General features: G+C 41.1%; 1 long non-coding RNA gene across 1 annotated transcript in view; it reads right to left on the reverse strand.

Moving 5' to 3' along the window:
• The window catches only part of LOC308191535, a 40,881-nt gene extending 24,971 nt beyond the window's left edge, over positions 1 to 15,910 (reverse strand). The window contains exon 1 of the long non-coding RNA XR_013948105.1: positions 14,757 to 15,910. This is a non-coding gene — a long non-coding RNA (uncharacterized lncRNA). The remainder of the gene's footprint in view (positions 1 to 14,756) is intronic.
• Between the last annotated feature and the right edge of the window lie 3,143 nt (positions 15,911 to 19,053).

Consider the following 19,053-nt stretch of genomic DNA (forward strand, 5'->3'; position numbering starts at 1 on the left):
TGCTGCTGCTCATCAGGCTCCCACACAGGCTCCAATGCACCTATTAGGGCTCTTTAATCCATCGGTACCAGACAGACACACACCCAAGTCCAAAATCCCGCCCTTTGAAGGTTAATAGCCCCAAATCTGCCTTCTCTCCTTCAGACCAGACTCCTTGTAGCTTAATAATGGTGCATTACCTAGGAGACATTTTCTCACTCAACCACTAAAAGTATTTAAGGTGTAAAAAGCAAGCAGAGAGGTCTGCAGCTTTATTGTCCCTAAACCTCGTAGCTGCACAGCACCGCCCCGCCTCTGCTGCTCTTTGCCCACCATTTCCTCCCCTCTCCCTGTGGGATGGCCATCCCACCCCATACCTCCGCAACTTTTTCAGTGTATGTACGTCAGTGCACAGAGATGCACACCCACATTCAGCCTGGGATGTGGATGGCACTACTGAAACTGCAGAGGCAGCCATAGCAGCTAGGGTTACATACTCCCACTGACACCAGCTTTCTCTAGGCATGAGGTGTTTTCCTGGACCTGCACAGAGACTGAGCTACAATAGCTGGTCCTGAGCTCTTTCTTTGGCTACTCATTTGTCAAGTCTGAGGTCTACTGAAGCATCCAAGTAGAAATAATCATTTTAAAAGAAAACAAGAAAGCATGAGGTTTTTGATGACCTAAGATCCCAAGAGACAACTCGTTGACCAGCTCGCTCTTTTTCACCCTCTTGCAACATAATCCCAATTGCTTTGAATCAAAAGTTCAAGGATTCTTTGGTAATTTGCATTTTAAATATGCCCAACAAAGCTCCAATAGGTTATTTGGTAAGAGGGTCCGCAAGAGGTGGTTCTGTCAGTCCATCTGGGGGGACCAGGAGAGCTCTGCAGGAGGCCTGTGGAGGTGCTGAGGGACACTGATGTGTTTGTCCTGGATGTACGCACAGGGGGAAAGAAATTGCCTGAAAACAAAACATGAAAAGCTATAAAGAATGCAGCTACACCCAAAGGGCGTCAGAGATGAGGCAACTTTTAGGTTTGTTAAGCTACAGGGTAGGCTTGCAATGGAAAGCCTACAGTACCCAGCCAAGTGACTGAGCTCAGAGAGGCCCAGCAGGCCCGCCCCAGCCAGGCACGTGGGACCAGCCTTCCTGGACCCCTTCATCTTCTGACAGGAGCCCAGTGTGACCAGTACCCCCTGCTCCTGACCCCAATATGGTTAGCATAGCCAACAATGAGGCAAATATCCAGAATATGTAAGTGGGCTGCTAATGTACACCCCCGTCCTCTTCTCCCTCCCAGTCTCTGGTGCCGGGATATAGGGACACCCATAGTCAGGGTGATAAAAGACATTAGTGTTGTCAAGACCCAAGTGCTGAACCACCAAGAGGGCATAAGGAGCACCAACTGACAGGGTGGTTGAGCCCATCAGTATTATCAATACCCAGGTGCTGGGCTGCCAGAAGATGGTGACACCCGCCCTGGAGCAAGAAAGCATAACAGCACGGGGGGCACTGTCTATAAAAATCAGGCAGCAGCAAGCCCTAAGTGGGACTTAGGGCAGAACTGCTGCTGGATAGCAAAACCAGTGATCCCCTGGTGGCCAAGGATGCTTCCACCATTGTCATCTTCCTCAGAGGGTTGAGTGACTGACTCATGTTCATTTACGTAAAGCCTGAGTCTAGGTCATGATTGTATTGCTCGTTGGCTGATAAGAAGTTGACCTGATCTGCACAGGATCCATCCAGGTGACAGAAAAGCCTGTCTGAGAATTCTAGAAATTCTGTGCAAATATAAGCTATGCTAAGTGCTAGAAATTGTGAATAAGTTATGCTGATTGTTATTATTATTTTTTTTAATGTAACAATGAACCTCTAATTAGAACCACAGCCTGTGGCAAGTCTTTATTCTGCCAGGGGTCCCTCAAGAACCTGCCTGTCCTCCCTACTGTTGGCGACACTGAGGAAGGAGCCCAACTGCCAGGTATATCCAAAACCTTGGCCTCAATGGCCCTGTCACCTCCCCATATCATCAGAGGAGCCACTACACCCCACAGGCTGGTGCAAACCCACCCTTGACTGCTGACACTGCTGAAGCTGAGGGGTTGCAAATCCAGTATGGGATAATGCAAGTTTGGGGGAGAAGGAGAAGGCATGGGAATTCAGAGCATATGCTGGGAAAAAATCAGAAACTCTTGGGTTTCTCTGGGAAGCAATGTTCTCAGATGAAACAAATTGCCTTCTGAACGTGCTAATGATGGTCCATCTGTTTTCCCTCAGTAAGAAACTGGCCTCAGTTGCAAGCTCGTGTTAAAAATTCCTGGTCCAGGGTGAAATTCCACCCCAGCAGCAGTGAGGGTTTGGAGGTGGGCTCTAATCTCAGTGCCTATCAATACTCAACCTTCAGGATGATGTGCCAGCCACGATTTGTATTCTAGCTGCCTTTAAGACCAGCAGTACAATCAGAAATAGGATTGGTAAGGACAACCTCCCCATTAGGAGGGCAGCATTTGTCTAGGAATGAGCCTGTAAAATAATCTTGCTGTTGAGTGACCAATCTGGGTCTTGCCACTGAACTTTTGCATGGCTCCCAAAAATTTAAAAAGTAGAATAAGAACATTTTTCTTTCATCAGTTCTTGGCAGTAGTAGGAATGGTTGATTAGTTTTCTTGTTAAAGGGTTACTAACGTGCCATTTTGGAGTTTTTAGACAATCAGATATTGATTAATTTTGGTCATGTAAACAAAATTCTTACAAGGATTATTTTCAAGCCTACTTAACTCTATATATAAACAGAGCATTATTTTCAAATTTCAACTTCCCTTGCTCCAACTAAAAGTGTGTTTTCATGCACATGGCACGTAAAATGAAGAGCTTTTGTGGAAATATTTAAAATTCACTTTTGCAGACAAAGCAGGCAAAGAAAACCTCATCCAAAAAGATCACTTTTCTTCTGATTAGAAGGTGCAAACTCTAAACCTTGGAAACAACATTCATCCTGCCAAAATAATTTCATTGTAATCACTCTGTTTACTGGATAATTATAATGCACATGCAGAAGATTAAAAATGGATGGATGGAAGGATATAAACTGTGCAGAGCTTGGGAAAGAACCCCAGATTCTGGCTTTGGAGAGTTCATTGGAAATTCTTGGTGAGAATCCTTATTTCCATAATAAAACCAGAAAGCAGACACCTTCCAAATGCACTGGATGCGCTGCAGCTGCCTATGCCCACAAGTACATGTACTTTGGGAGGAGCCCAGATTACCAAGCTCCTGGGCCAAGGAACAAACAAACAGCAACAGAAACATTTCTGGGCAGAGATGGACCCTTGCCTGGAGGACTGCGGGCTTCCCTGGCAGACCCAAGCATCCTCAAGGCAAGATGTGTTTCAAAAGCATGCAATATGCCAATCTAAACATAAATCCTTGATTCATCTCTCCTTGCACAACTTCTCACTCATGCTTTCACTGAATGTTCCTGAAGGAAAAGGAAAGGTTATAGGGGGAAAAAAGGGCACATTTTCCAAAGTTAAATCAAAGTAAGTCTATGAGGAAAGTGTGTTGACAGAAACATCCACCCTACAAAGACAAAATTTGTCTCATTCCTTGTTAGCCTTTAATTTTATTACATACTGTGCAGGGGAGGGCCAAGGCACAGCTAGCACAGGATCTGAACAGTGACAAAAAGCAAATGACAGGAATTTTTAAACCATCAGGGAACAAAACTGAAATGTTCTTCATCGGAAAAAAAAATGTCGAAGAAGGAGAATATCTGATTGATAGGAGAGGAAGAAAATTCAAGAGTCAGTTCAATGCAAGAAGAAAAGATCTGGGAGATGTTTTTTTCCACAAGCAGTAAGTTTATCCAAACAAAAAGAAAATTCAGGTTGAATTCAGCTAAATTCTTGGCTGAAAGAAGAGTATAGGAAAAATTTCTGAAAATGGCAAGTCCTTCCATTCCAACAGCTAGCAAATAAAATTTTGCAACTTGTCCATTCAAAGTGTCATTCAATTGAAAAAGAGGAGGAGAGTTTAAATAATATGAACACAAACCATTCCAGTTAGGTCCACTGAAGCATTTTGGTTAATTCAAGGTTTTGGCGTGATGTTTTTTTAGTTTCATTTTGCCAAAGAAAACTTTAGCAAATTCTGACCCAAGTCAAGATATTTTTTCCCTCTTTTTCAGTTTGGCCTCTAAACAAACAAAACCCAAACAAAAGAACGGTATTTGCCTGGATCCATTGGGGTCATTGAATGAAATTATGCCAAGGTAACATCATTTTATCATACTGAAATGGAGATGCTGAAGCATCAGTTTAACCTAAAGCAGCTGTGAGCTGTTTTTATGCTTGCTGACAGCTGAAAGAAATATAAGAATGACATAAAGCTGTACATGATGAATTCTGGAATACAGTCTGCGTGTCTAGATCCAAAAGAGAAGGGAGGTTTTCTCTCCTTCTTTATTTCCTAAACTCCTGTCCACACAGACCAATAATCTACCATTACTTGGACAGACAGGTGATCCCCAAAACTTTTTTTAAAAATGACTTCACTGACAAACAACACCTGTCTTTTGCCAGCACTAGGTATTGTCTTGGCCTTCACAGGTTATTTATCAGTGCAGCACAGCAACATACCTCATTTCAAAAGACATAAGTCATTATAGCTGTAAAGTTATCTGAAGTCCTTTCAAAATTGTGTGCCCTCACTTTTAATGCCGAATGTCCTCCAGGAGGCAAGAAGTGATGGTTCATAAGGCAGGCACAGCCTCCTGCTGCTCTCTCTGCTCCCATTTGCACAGCTCCTATGGTCATTCCTGCCACTGCTGAGGCCACTGCTGGGACCACTGAACTGCTGCCAGCATCAGGAAGAGCAGCATGAAGAAAAACATGTTTTAGACCCTTTCACGTATTTGGCAAACCTAAATTTCAGGGCTCATTTCTCAGAGAGAAAAATCCCATATTGTCTTCACCATAAAATATATACAAAGAAAGAAAAATGAATGGAAGTTAACAGAGCAGGTATTAATGAAACAGGAGTTCTCACAGCACTCCTCTTCCAGCAACAACCTGTCCCTGCCTTGGCAACGATCCATGTCTGGGCCTTGGGGGGCCAAGAGCTCTCAAGTCTGGGTAAAGAGCTCCTTCGTGCCTCCTTCGTGCTCTCTGTTACAAATGTGCCAGAGAACAGCTCCATCTTACACGCAAATAAATCAACAAAGTAATCACCAAAAAAAGAGATCATCTAAGTAAAGTGCGCAGTCAAACCTGCTGGTTAAGTGCTTCATGACAACTGCAGTAAAGTGCAGTGGGAACTATAGCCAAAACAGAAATAGTTTTCCCAACACAACAGTAAACAAGGGAAGCAAAGGAGCAATAACAGAAATGATTAATTAAGGGCAGGAACAACTGCATTTTGACACTCATGCAAGAACCTAGGAATATATATATATTTTTTGCTAGCACAAAAACTGTAACTATAGTAATATGTGATGTGATATTTTCAGTGATTATCAACCTATGAGACAGCACGTGTGATATCCAAATGCTTTGACAATGATATTAAGACTTTCTTAAGACCACCTCAGAGGGGAAAGAGTAATTCAGAACAACATTTTGTGGTCTGGTGAAGCTCGGATTAGTATTCTACTGTGTACTAGAAAGGTTCAAAGATGAAGCAAGGCAAAAGAGGACTTAGTAGAGAAATGTCTGCTTCTTAAAATTCAGGAGGATAGCAAAATAACTTCCAGATATGTAGCGGTACGTACCATAAATCTCTCCTTAGATTTTATAGAACAATTCCAGTCAGAACATGGTTAAAGCAGAAATACTCTTGTCAAAAGGGAAAGACACCATAACCATTGGCTGAAACTTGGCTAGAGGATCGCAAGTTATTGGAAAAAAGATTTTACAGGAAGCACCAAAAAGTGAGCTTACACTCACATGCTCACATCCTCACTCCTGTTCCCACACCGCAGTCATTCCCCAAAAGAACTAGTTTAGATTTAGAAACTTGATATCATGTCTATTTATCGTCCATCATGTGGCACACACAACATGTGAGGTTTTCACTTCATAGCTTTCAGGTTTGTAATGAAAACATAAGTCAAAACTATATACCCAGGCAACACCTGGGATTCACCCACTGCAGATCAGGTAACCTGGGCACCTGCTTTGCAAGAAATCCTATGTAACAGATAAGGGACTATTATTTTTACTTAGTGAACTTGTCTCCTTTGAAACTGAGGAGTCACAGGAAATATCCTTAATACAGTAATGAAAGAGGAAGATATTAAATCAACATAAAATAAGAATATTTTTGGAAACAAACAAACAAAACTTGCTTGGATTATTGTAACCAACCTTGATTTCAGTTAAGGACCCACTCACCAGCACCTATTCACAGAGTTGCCATGAGCTAAATGGCAGGAGTTTGGAGACCTTCCATTTAGACAGTGGCTTGCCAATACTAAATTACCTCTGCTTCCTTCAACCTGGTATCAGTTTTCTGTCTCCCAGATGCACTTTGTCCTTGGTATTTGTTCGACACAGTTTGAACAATCCCACTGGAATGGGATTGCCACTGTCTGGTACACAGAAGACTCACTGTCATCCCAACAACTTGCCTACTATCTATGTCTGCTGTGAGGACCCCACTTTGAAATGCTACAGCAATGAGCTGTGTTTAAACTGCCGCTTACAGAACTCTTGAAAACAGGCATAAAGGCAATTTATACTCTTATTCATGTTGCTTGTCTTATTCCATGTCGAATCAGTCCAGAAGTAACCCTGATATTTTCCCAAAAAAGAATCCAGGAGTTTTTCCTTTGCTTTGACAGCCTCTTCTGTCCCTAGGATCCATTTGCTGTGTGGACGCAGCCTTCAGTGAGGACCCACCTGCCCTTCAGTGAGGGTAGCAGGCAGACAAGACCATCCCACGAGGGCAGGTGAGACCTAAAAACTTGGGCCTAATTTAGGGAGGCAAGAACAACCAAGATGAGCATGGGTTACTGGAGCTACAGAGTGACATAGTCTTCAAAGCACTGCAGGACCAGTCCACTGGGTACAGAGCAGATGTTGCTCAAGTTGAGGACGTGAGTTGGTATCTGCAGTACTGAGATTTGATTTTAGGATCTTTGCACCAAGAAAAGCATCCTCATCTCTGTAGCACTGAAGTATATATATATATATATATATAAAAAGCTTTCAAACGTGACAAAAATCTCTACTATAAATTATGCATTAGCTTTCTGTGCAAAGTCTTTCAGGTGACAGAGCAGCAGATGGTTTTCAAGTCATGTGTACATATGTTTCTCAGCACAAGAGATGCCCGTGGAAGCTTCTAGGCAGAAAGAACACAGAAAAGATCAGACAAAATCTTTTCAAAGAAGAGGAAAGTGCCATACCAGTCTTTCAGTGACAGTTAAAAAAAAAAAAAAAACCTCAAAACTGCAAAAGTTACTTCAGCATATTTTTAAGGCTGAATGGAAGATTCCTGGTATGAGACTCAAATTGTTATATGAGGCTTTGTGCCTTTTTTTCTTTTTAGTGTTTTTTCTGAGCAAGTTGTTACAAGGACCTCTGAGAATACACCCAGAGGATAACAGAAGAGGCCTTGGACAACACCAGAAGTAAAAACACAAATCATAAATGTCCAAGGACTTGTCAATAAAGGAATGCAACCCTGAGAGTTCGGCAGGGCTTATTTTCGAGTGTATCAAAGAAACCATTAAAAATAGAACAAAGAACATGTATCAGTTAGAAATAAACCATCTCTTATATGGTGAAAATGCAAAGGAGGAAGGACAAGGATGAAGGAAGAGCTGAGCAAGAGAAGGTACCCCTGCACTGTGCCATCATTCCCCTCCCAGGCAGTAACAGCATCATGCCCAGCCAACGTCAATGCTCAGGTACTCCTCTCCTGCGGAGGGAGTGCTGCCCTACTGAAACCCAGCAGCCATCTATCAGGTGTTATCTTGTACAATTCTGGTTCATTTAACCCATAGATGGAGTAAAGAGCTGTGTACACATGCACATGTGTGGTGTGTATTAATACACACACGTTTTCTGCTCCAGCCTTCCCACACGACATGGTGATTGAGACCCCGACACCAAGTTGGACTAAACTCAGAAGCAACCAAATGGGCTGTTAAAACTTGAATTAAAAATATGGAACAGTTAAAACCACAAAACCTTTAAATACATAAACATGTCTAAATTGGTATAAAATTTCAGTTAATAAGTAAATAATTCATTACATAAATACTTCCTAAAGATGCATTTCTTCGCTAGAGGAATTCCTGAAATGAAGCTTGGCAAATTCAATGGAACTATGAAAAGAATGGCACTAATTCCGAAGGTTCTGAATTTAACAGGTTTCTACCTTAATATGAGATGGAAATCATTATTCTGTCACTCTTTCTGGAATGATACTAAGATTCAGACATCGAGCATGGCAATTGAGTGCGAAGGTTCACTGTACTCTGAGCAGCTCCTCGCTGCACCTGTTAGCGATCGATTGCCTCATTATCATTTTGCACAGTGGGAGAGAACACAGCTAAATTCTCCTTCAGAGAAAACTGAAAATTCATTGGGCTTATTAACGTCCCTTTCATCTGCAGCCCGGCGTGCTGCTTTCTGGGGGCCGGGCAGCACTGTGCTGCCCGGACAGGGAGCTGTAGTGCCCTGTGCCGGTTGGCATCAGAGAGGTTTCCAAGCCACAAAGACGTCCAATGCACATGATGCAGCCTGGAAATGAGAAGCCATGCCCATACCATGATTTCTGCCCCCAACCCCCACCCAGTGGGTAAATCTAACAGAGCAAAGGTGGCATAAAGTGGTGAAGAAAGCAGGAAAATCATTGCATTTTTCATGTTTTCCTCCCTATTTTAATCTCTGCAGCCAGGAGTCCTCTGTGTTGCAGTGCACAGAGAATTTGGGCTTCACAGCATGGCTTTTCACTTCTGGGGCAAGAGAGGGCTGGATGCTTGGCACTGTGGTCAGGGCTATCAGGAGAGCTTCAGGCACCCCTCTGGGTCCTCCCCATGGTTCAAGCTGCAGCCTGCTGTCCTCTTGGAAAGGAAGTTATTACAGCCAGAGCACCGTAAGACAAAAGCAATGGAGATACTAATTTCATCAGTACTAACGTTTCTCCTGACAATATTTGCAACCCCTTATCTCTATTTGGTTTTTGCATGCAGCTGAAAGCAAAACTTATTTGCATATAGGGAAAGCTTGGCAAATATTCATATTTATTCACCCTGAAGAGATGCACATAAGAATCACACGTGCAGAGGTTGGTAACAACCACATGGAAATAGGTGACCAACCACATACCCCAAAAATAGCAAATACCCAGCGAAATGGTGGCAGCACTGGAATATCTTTGCACAAATTACTAACAGAATAATTGAATATGTGTAATGATAAGGCAAGTCTGTAGAACTCTGCACACATACATTTTTCCTTTATGTAGTTTTTTTTTTTTTTAAACACATTGGTTCTGCTGCTCCCTTTAATTCCCTCTCTCTCCCCCACAACCTTTGCAGAAAAACATAAGCAAGTGGCTCTTTCCAGCAGAAACCCTCATAAGTCAGCTTAAGCAATTCTGAACAATAAGAGCCGTGGTTTATCCAAGCAAAACAGTCAAATGAATATTCTTTTGTTACACCAACTGCCAGTCTGTTTTTAACCAATCTTATCTTCTTGATGCTGAAAACACTTAAGGAAAACGAATGCTGAGAGCTGATTTGCTTTACTCCCAACCAGAGCACTGCACTGGGTTTTGGCTGCCTAGATCTTACTCTGACCAGTCCATAGCAATCTGTCACTTGCCCAAGAACTGCTCACCTCTATAAGTGAGAAAAAATACCAAAGAACACTAACTCTTAAGCACCTGTAAAAACATCTCAAAGGTCTAAAAAGAGGCATTTTGACACTACTTTGTATTTCTTGTGATTGATTCAGCATTATACAAGTGGTACCTCATAATAACTTCAGTCCTTCTGCAGCATGAAAGGATGCAAGAAAAAATAAGCATTCCTTGCTTAAAGTTCACCGAAGGATGAGGGTAGGGATTCCGTTGGTTCATCATGATCACAGCATTTATTCTATTCTGACAAGTGCATTAATTTAAGTCAACACATCTTTGGGGGGAGGAGGTATGAATCAAACAATTTCATTTTATTTATAGCCAATAGTATAAAAAAAAAGGTAGATGACAAAAATCTTACACCAATTTTCCTCTACTGATTCTCCAGCAACAAGAATATAGTGTTTTGTGCAGGGTTCTATATCCTCCTACAAATGTTGTTCCCTGTGGTATGTATGCACAATAAAACAAAGAGGAAGCAATGCTAGTTCGTGCCTGAAAGAAGAGACAGAAAATTAATGTTTGACAGGTAGAAGAGGACAACCACAGAAGGAGAAGGTGGCAAACAGCGAAGGTCAAATGAAAGGAGTAAAACAATCAAAACTTCTAAGAGGTTTCAGAGGCAGAAACACTCTGTTTTTCTTTCAGAAAAGCCCTAAGCAGAAAGTCATTAGCTTGTGGCCACATGCAATCCTTATTTTCAACGCTGAACTGCATCCAAATATATTCTTATAACAAGTGTCTCAGGTTACATCTACATGGCACAATACCAGGCCGCACAGAGACCCTGAATGAACTCACTCAAAGAACTAAGGCAACTAAAGCCCCACTGAGAAGTGTATTAAGATCGTCACTTTATCCTGACTAGACTGCTTTCGGTCCTGAGAGGACAACTGAATATAAATCTCTCAAGCTCTAGAGAAAAATGAAGCCATTGAGCAGTCCCTCCTAATCCCTCTTAGCTTGTGTGCCATCTGCATGGTACAGTAGATTTCCATCTAGACAAACTCATCATTGCCCTGACTGATGCTGAATGTTTCTTTTGTATGAAAAACTTACAGATTTTGTAATGTAGGCTTTATTTCAATTATTCTGGGAAGATAAATTTAAATAATAATAGGAGTAAGTGGATCCACAGAAGCCAATAATAAAAATTACCACTGATCTCAATATTACAAGAACTTCATCTTTGCAGCCAAAAACATCCTTTAAAAACAGACAGAAAGGTCAAATTAGTATCAGGAAAAATGTAATCCTATTTGCCATAAATTTATGACTTCTATACCTGTTAGGGATGACAACTTCACAATTGTTAGTAGGTACATTTATCAAGCATATGAATCATTCCATCCACATTCTTGAGGTACAAACTCAAATGCCCCTCAGAGGACGTCAAGACACTTAGCATCTAACCTCAACCAATTTCCATGGAAAACAAATAGGTGTTATACCTTGAAGAATCTGACACTAAATTATTTCCCTGAAGTCTTATAAGTAATCAACTGCAGAGCAGAAAGCTGAATCCAATTTCTCAAGTTCAAGGCTAGCAACCCAATCTCTGGACAAGTTCCCTCTCCTCAGTGTTAAAGCAGCAGCCTTGGAAAGGAGCCACGTGGTGTGCATCGGCCAAGCCCTTGACCTTGTCATGGCACAAAGGACCAGTGGAATTTCTTGGAGCACACTACAAGAGGGCTTACTGTACAGTCAGCACTTAGTGTAGGACCTTATTGCTCAGAAGAGTGTGTGCGGGTCATTATTGCTACAAAAAATATAATGAATGCAGCATTTATTTATTTATTAATCTCTTCCACTTTTCAAGTGTGAGCAAACTCAGTGCTAGCCTTGCCAGGAGCCATGGTGGTAAATCCGTGAACTCTGCACATTGCAAACACAGGCACATACTGGTCCTGTTACCAGCAGCCCCACAAGCTTTGCTGTATCTCTAGGAGCAGCCACTGAGGACCTCAAGGGAAAAGAGAACTGCACAAGAAGAGTGGTTTTCTTGAGCAGGCAAGACCTGCAAGTTCAGAGGCAGATCTATCTTGGGCTCTATGGCATTTCTCTGTTCTCAGTAATTTTATGGTTTTTCCTCCACAGGCCCTAGAAGATGCTTCTTCCTGACCTCTAACCCACAAGTGAGTTGTAAGTTGAAAAACATCTCAAGGTGAATGTTGAAATGTTTTCTATGCCTCCTGCCCCACTTCTGCAGGCTTTACTCAGGAGAGTACTGTAAAGCACCAAGGCTGGAAGGGCTCCCATAATCCCTGGGATTTACATGTAAAAATCCTATCAGGATTAGCTCTGCCTTCCTCATCTCTAAAGCAAATGTGTGAGACTTTGTATCTGTGGACTCTAGGAATGAGTTCTTTAAATTATTGAAGCCTGTTTATTCAATGTGGACAAGAAATCTGTTCTTCAGTGCATTTATAAGACTATCAAATAAATTCCACAAACAATCCTTAATCTTCCATTTCCTGCTCCTCATCACAACAGAAGCTTTATTTAAATCTAATTAGCTTGTTTATTTTTAATTCAATTCTTCCCCTATGAAAGGTTATAAATTCTGAATGATTACTTGACAGAGAGTTCAGAAATTTCTTAAACAAGGGCTTGATCCCAAGACTAGTGAAATCAAAGTTTCCAGTGGATTTTTTTTGGATCTGGCCCTGCACAAAATAAATCATGTATAAATATTTAAACATTGCATAGAAACAGTCTAGAAATACTACTGCCTCCTTATACAATCATTGCATTGCTATTATCTGTTGCTTCCTCAAAAAGATTTGAAAGACATTTGGAAAAAATCTTATCAATGTCTTGTACAGTGTATATTTTCCCCATCACTTTGTTTCAATTACTAATAGTATTATTAATAGTAATAAATCACAATTAGTTGCTATGGAGATAATTAAGTCAGCAAATAAAAGATTATGACTGAACTTCCCAGGCAAATAAGTAGTAAGTATCAGGAACAGATTAAACGAACAATGAGTTTACATCCATGTAAGTCATGTAATCAGTAAAGAGAAGAGAATAAAAAAAATAGAACTAAATCACTCCCCATATCCAGCATTTCCTGATGTCTTCCGGGAGACATCGCAGCTTCTAGAGTACTTCACTTCAAAATTTGGGTATTTATTAAATTACATTATAGCCACTCCAAGGGCCTGGGACTAACGTTATCACACCAATATGGTTACCACTGACAGTAATGGCAGTCAAAGACAAGCACTAAACGTGCTGTATGCATAACTTTGTATATGCACTTATTGAAATATGATTGCAGAGTTAGAGGCAAAAGCACACTAACTTTGACACAGATGTAAGCTTTAGCGTGTGAAAAAAGGCTTTAGCCTTGAGCTATGAATGTGACTGTACGAGGCTGACAAGAGTATTTAAGAAGGGCTGCTAACAGAGCTTCTTCATGATCTAGGCAGAAGATTTTTTCACCTAGCCATGCCCAGAACACATAAGTGTTTCTGAAAGTTAGGTGGCAGATGGGAGGCAATCCCTTGGGAAAAGATTGAAATCAACATTTTGATTAAAATGCCTTCTAAATGGAACCACAGAGGATAAATTAGATGTTAATGTTATACTCAGAAAGGATCCCAAGCAACAAATTTGGTTAAACATTTTTCACTGCACAGAGAAAAGACTTTGAGCTCATTTAAGTATGGGTGGATAAAAGAACAGTTTTCTTCTTAGTTCTGTCTCTAAATTCATTGTAATTGCATTGCCAGCATTTAAGCTATGTAAACAAATCCTCATTTGCATTTACTTTCATCTTTACTGCTGTTAAGGGTGATTTCAGAAGCACTAGAAAGCAAGGAGGCGTGGGTGCAGTAAGTCTTGAAGCTCCCTGTGCTGGCCACTGCAACGCCATCGCCAGGGGCTCCCAGAGGAAAATGCTGTGCTCTTTGGGAAGCCAGAGGGGTTGGGGCCTGTGCTGGTCATTTACAGTGCTGGGACAACAGAGATGTCCATCCACACCCAGAATTAGGATAGGTTAGCCCCTGCAGCAGGACACCTAGGAAGACTGCCAACACCCTATGGTCTTACAGTGAGTTTGTACAGGGAAGCCTTGCTCCTCGTGAAGTTTAAGGAAAACAGTCCTCCCCATTAGCTCTTTCCTCCTTCCCAACTTGAAAGCTTTGTGGCAATGGGATAAAGTACAGCCTCTCTCTCTCCTTCACAAGGTTGACTGCACGTGGTCATGGTCGGAGTCTCACGCAGTAGCACTCCAAGTGCAATTCCTGTTCTGCTAATTAGAAGAGGTTCTCAGCACCTCGTGGAAACAGAGAGTGAATTTTAAAATTATAAAGTCAACAGCTGAGATACAACAGAGAATGCTGCTAAGCAAAACTGAGATTTTGAAGTTCAAAGCAATAGCAAAGACCTCTACAGGCAAAGGCCTGAAGAAATGCCTTGTAGGAACAGTCTTTTTCTTTCTCTATAGTCTGGCTGATGCATCACTTCATGCTAAAGGCTGCTCAGACTTTCCAGCTCACGTGTGTGATGTAGGACTACCACAGCCCTGTTTTTTTCAGGACTGTTCAATATCCACAAGGATATAACTTCAGCTAAACTCAGTGGCACCTAGATTTGCATAGCTGCTCTGAAAAGCTAATCTCATATTTCTTCTCTTCTTTGAGCAGGATTTGCAGCACAAAACAGAACGAACAAATATAGAGAAAAATACACATCTACAGCAGTCCTACTTTCAGAAATTCCAAACAAGGCAAAGTATAGTGTTTTGGCTGATTGCAAAATGATACTTTAAACAGAAAAGTCTACATCTGACCTTCAGTGCCAAAATGGAAACAATTTTTGAAATCATGTATTTTCCCCCAGGAAATTCCAATACAATAAAAAATAATAATAATAAAGAACCTCTGGTTCCTACCCAGGTCTGTTCTCTCCAGATTTGCTCCTGGCTCAAGCATGAAACCTAGGAAACCCAGTCCCTGCCACACTCCCCCTTCACATCTCATGGTCTTGCCAGGTGGCTCCAGCTGTGCTTTCTGCTACAGAAAAAGAGGCTCAGCTGCTTCTATTGCTGAATACAAAGACTGATAGTTTAACACATTCAGCTGTGTTAGAGATTTATGATTGCCTTGGTATAAGATCTCTGCTCATGGGCCATTAAGCTTCCTCTTTTGTATCTAGAGCACATAGGAAATTTTGTATGACAAAAGAAATGGCAGATGAAAAAGTCAATTTGAAAGCTTCCCCAAAAATGTACTGTCTTGGGGGAAAAAAAAGTCCAACACCTTTGCACTTTGTTTTTTCAAAAAATACTCAAATGTTTTCATATTACTCTGATGGCAATCTGTGATTACCTGAATTTCCATAAAGCCTTTAGAGAGCTGTTGATCAAATAGCTGAAGAGCATTCCCCAACATAAGCTGAGCTTTTTGGTCAAACTAACTCCCACGATGAGCCCATTACTTAGGACAAAAACAAAATACTGGAATCCCTCCAAAGAAGAAACATGTTCCCCACCACCACCATCTAACTCAGCTTATAAAGATTTTCTCGTTACTGAGATACACACTTTCATCAGTTGTTTTCAAAGCAAACAGGCTTGTTGGATCTTGGATAAGATTTGTTCAGAGCCTCCAGCACCATAAGCACACTCCTATGATCACTACTAAATGGCTGCAAAATCTCACTTCAAGACTGAGCTTTCTTCAGTACATGAGCAAGACTTGTTTTCCAGGGATTTAGCTGGAAACCCCCTGAAGAATCATTTCTGAGACTTTTACAAGCCTACCTGGTGCACAGCCAACCACAGTACTGAATGTGAAGAGCTTTACCATGCCCTAACAGGAACAAGTAGTAACCATGAGTTATACCCAGTTAGTTTGAAGATAAGACCCTGAAGTCTAAAGCTGAGGCAGAAACTTCTACATTGGAGTTAAATTGAATGTAAGCATTTGCTTTCTTCTTTTAAGAATGCAAGAGTATCATCTCATGGTACAATCCCATCTGAATAGTCATCTTATCTGAATTTAGCTACCTAAGAACTAGATGCTGAATCTCAGCTTATCATCTAGTCTACCCCCTGATGTCTGCGGAGAGACACAAGCATTCCTGGAGGTGATTCAGTCAACCTATCAGGGATGCCTAGACTAGGTACCTTAATTTTTAGCAGCTAAAGTTAGGTCAGGTAACTCCAGACTAATGGCAAATTACCATCGAGCAACTCTTTAACGTATATGTGGGCATCGGTTTGTTTCTTTCTACTCTGTAACGAGTATGTGAGTATCAGGGCCCTGAAGGCACCGACAAGCTTTAATTGCCCTGTCCAGTTGGTAACCTTCTTTCTCTGTAATCCTCTACCCTCTGCATCTTCTTCCCTCTGAGATTTGACTGGCTGTGCTCAAGGTCAGCTCTGATGCATATAGCTGTAAGCCCTTGAGGCGAAGATGACTAACCACATACTGGCTTGTTTTAGCAAGAGCGTAGCCAGCAGCTCAGGCAAATCAATCCTCCTCCCTTCTATTTGGCACTTGTCAGACCACCTGTGGGTTACCACATTCAGTTACAAGATCTCTAGTTAAAGAAAGACACTGACAAACTGGGACAAGTCCAGGGGACAACCACCAGCACAGGAGGACTGTCAAACTGGATCACACAAGTCCAAGGAGAGGCTGAGGAACCAGGTTTGTTCAGCCCTAAGAACTGGAAAATGTTCAGGGGTGATCTAATAGCTGTCTTTGACAGCCTAATAGCAAGGTGTAGAGTAGACAGGGAAACCTGCTTGAAAGTGTACAGTGAAAGCACAAAAGCCAAAAATCATTCAACAGGTAACAGATAAGTAGCAAGGGAAATTCTAGACAGATATTAACAAAAGCATTCCCATGTCAAGTGTGATCAATTATTGGAAAAGGTGCTCAGAGAAGCCACAAAGTCTGCATCTCTGAGCTCAAAACTCAACTGGACAAGGCCATGACAACTAGGCCTAGGTGACCATGCCAAGAGCAAGAGGTGGGGCTGTATGATATTCCACTATTACCTCCACCCTACACAAATCTCTATGTACTTCAGGGTAGACTCTGTTCCCATTAAGATGATTCCAGTCCTCCTCTAACTTCAGTGTGGGCTTTCTATCCATTTCCACGTATGTTTGAAAGACAAAGATGAAATTCATGCTGAAAATTGAACAAAGCATTTGGATAAAAGATCGCTTCAGAAATGAAGAAATATTATTTCAACATTTCCCAAACAAAATCAAAATGTTTTATTTCAGTTAGCCTGGTTCTAGATGTAGTGGAACCCCCAGTTTTTACAACCTTCACTAGCACATGCATACAAAAATTAAAACTTAATTCTTCAAAGTCATGTAACTTTTGTACTTCAGAAAGGCTTTCACAGATCAACAGTATACAAAACTAAACAAAATTCAAAGGTGTGAAAAATAATGAATCACCTATAATCACAGGACCAAAACAAGATGGGAAGCTTAAAGCCAGGTTTCTACTCTGAAATAGCTCCCAGTAACAACAGTAGGGAGAGGAGGAGAAAGCTGACACACTCTCTTGCATTCAAAGAGGCATAAAGCAGAATTACTGAACGAGTTGGGGCAGGGGGAGGAGGGAGGGAAAGAGAGAGAGAGAGAGAGAGAAGTGAATGGGCTGGACAGTGTTCAAGGCAGTACTGGTTTTGAATGCTAATGTTCTTGCTGCAATTCCAAACTAAGCCAATTTAATGTGATGACAAACAACAATAAAACCTAACACTGCATCATGCTCCTACCATAACATCATGACACTGCACATTACAATTTAAAGATAATTAACTTAGTTCATCATAAAAGTTTTGCCATGGTGCCTGGCCTTAAAGTATATCAAGAAGATAAGGAAATTCTCCACCATTGTAGGGTTGGAGATTCACAGCAATTTCCCTTCAGGGTAATTGTGAAGAAAAAAAATGTACAGCTACCAAAGTACGTTTCCTAGTTCAGCAATGTTAAATCAATTGCTTCATTGCAGTGTTCCTTTCATTAATTGAAGAAGAATATTTATATAATCTCTGACAGTTGCTTAGGTTATTAAATTTACTCCCTATAGAATTTGAATCCCACCAACACAAGAGGCACGGATTTACATTACAAAGGTTTTTGTTCCAATTTTTCTTGCTTTGCAGGAAAACTCTACATCCCACTCCTTTCTTCAGAGCATGGGGCTGTGCTATGGCATCTGAGCAACTCTCAGTCTTTGTTCACACTCCTCACATTTAGGCAGGGCAATGCGATCAGTTTCCAAAGTTTGCAGAGCTTGTGTAAGGCTCAGAGCTAAGTATCTTCAGTCTTCAGAAATGTACTTTCCTAAGCAAGCTTGATTAAAATTGGAATATTTGATGAAAGATTCTGTGTAAGAGTTCAGTTAAAGAATTCATGGATAAGTTTCTTGTTTCATAGGACTACATGAAAAGGAGAAGGCATACAGTTCCTGAATCAGGGTCAAGAGTCAGGCAGTATTGTTTGACCTCCACTTTGGTTATATCTATCAATTTGCCTTCTTTCTTTTACGCATGATTTTCCAGCTCAGCTGGATTGATGGTTTCAACATATTTTCTTCAGAATAAAAATACTATTATCTAGGAAAAAGCTCCTGATATTAATTATTTTACCACCCTCCAAAAACATTTTGAAGACGAATCTCTTGATCATCAATTTATTACTTGCAAGACTGTTGAAGATAAGTAGTATATCTCACATTGCTAACAGGCTGAAATCTGTGCTGTCATCTCTTAGCTTTAATGATTTAGCCATGGTAGGATAAAAACTAATTATAGGTATTTCTAAATCTGCTGTGGTCATGCTTTCAAACACAGGGTACCCACCCACTCTGAAAGCTCCCCACGCTTCACCATCTTTTTATCAACCCAGTTGAAGAAAAACAATTAATGTTGCAACACAATGCCATCAATGTAGTAAAACTCAAATCAAGACTGTATAAGGAGGAGAAGGTGATTATTGTAAAGCAGAACTGATTTCATTTACTGAATGTTATATGTACAAGGACCAAGATTTGCATGCCCAAGTGCATTTGAGCACCAGGCTCCAAGAGATCTGGCCAACATTACTTGCTATTACAGGGAAGACAAGCTGTGTAGTTGTCAAATCCTCACTGCCTCTTCAAGGCTTTTCTCAGTTTGGTTTTGGATATGTATACACTTTCATTCACTTCAGGAGC

The sequence above is a fragment of the Anser brachyrhynchus genome, assembly GCF_964034855.1.
Source record: "Anser brachyrhynchus genome assembly, chromosome: 1".
Classification (NCBI taxonomy): domain Eukaryota; kingdom Metazoa; phylum Chordata; class Aves; order Anseriformes; family Anatidae; genus Anser; species Anser brachyrhynchus.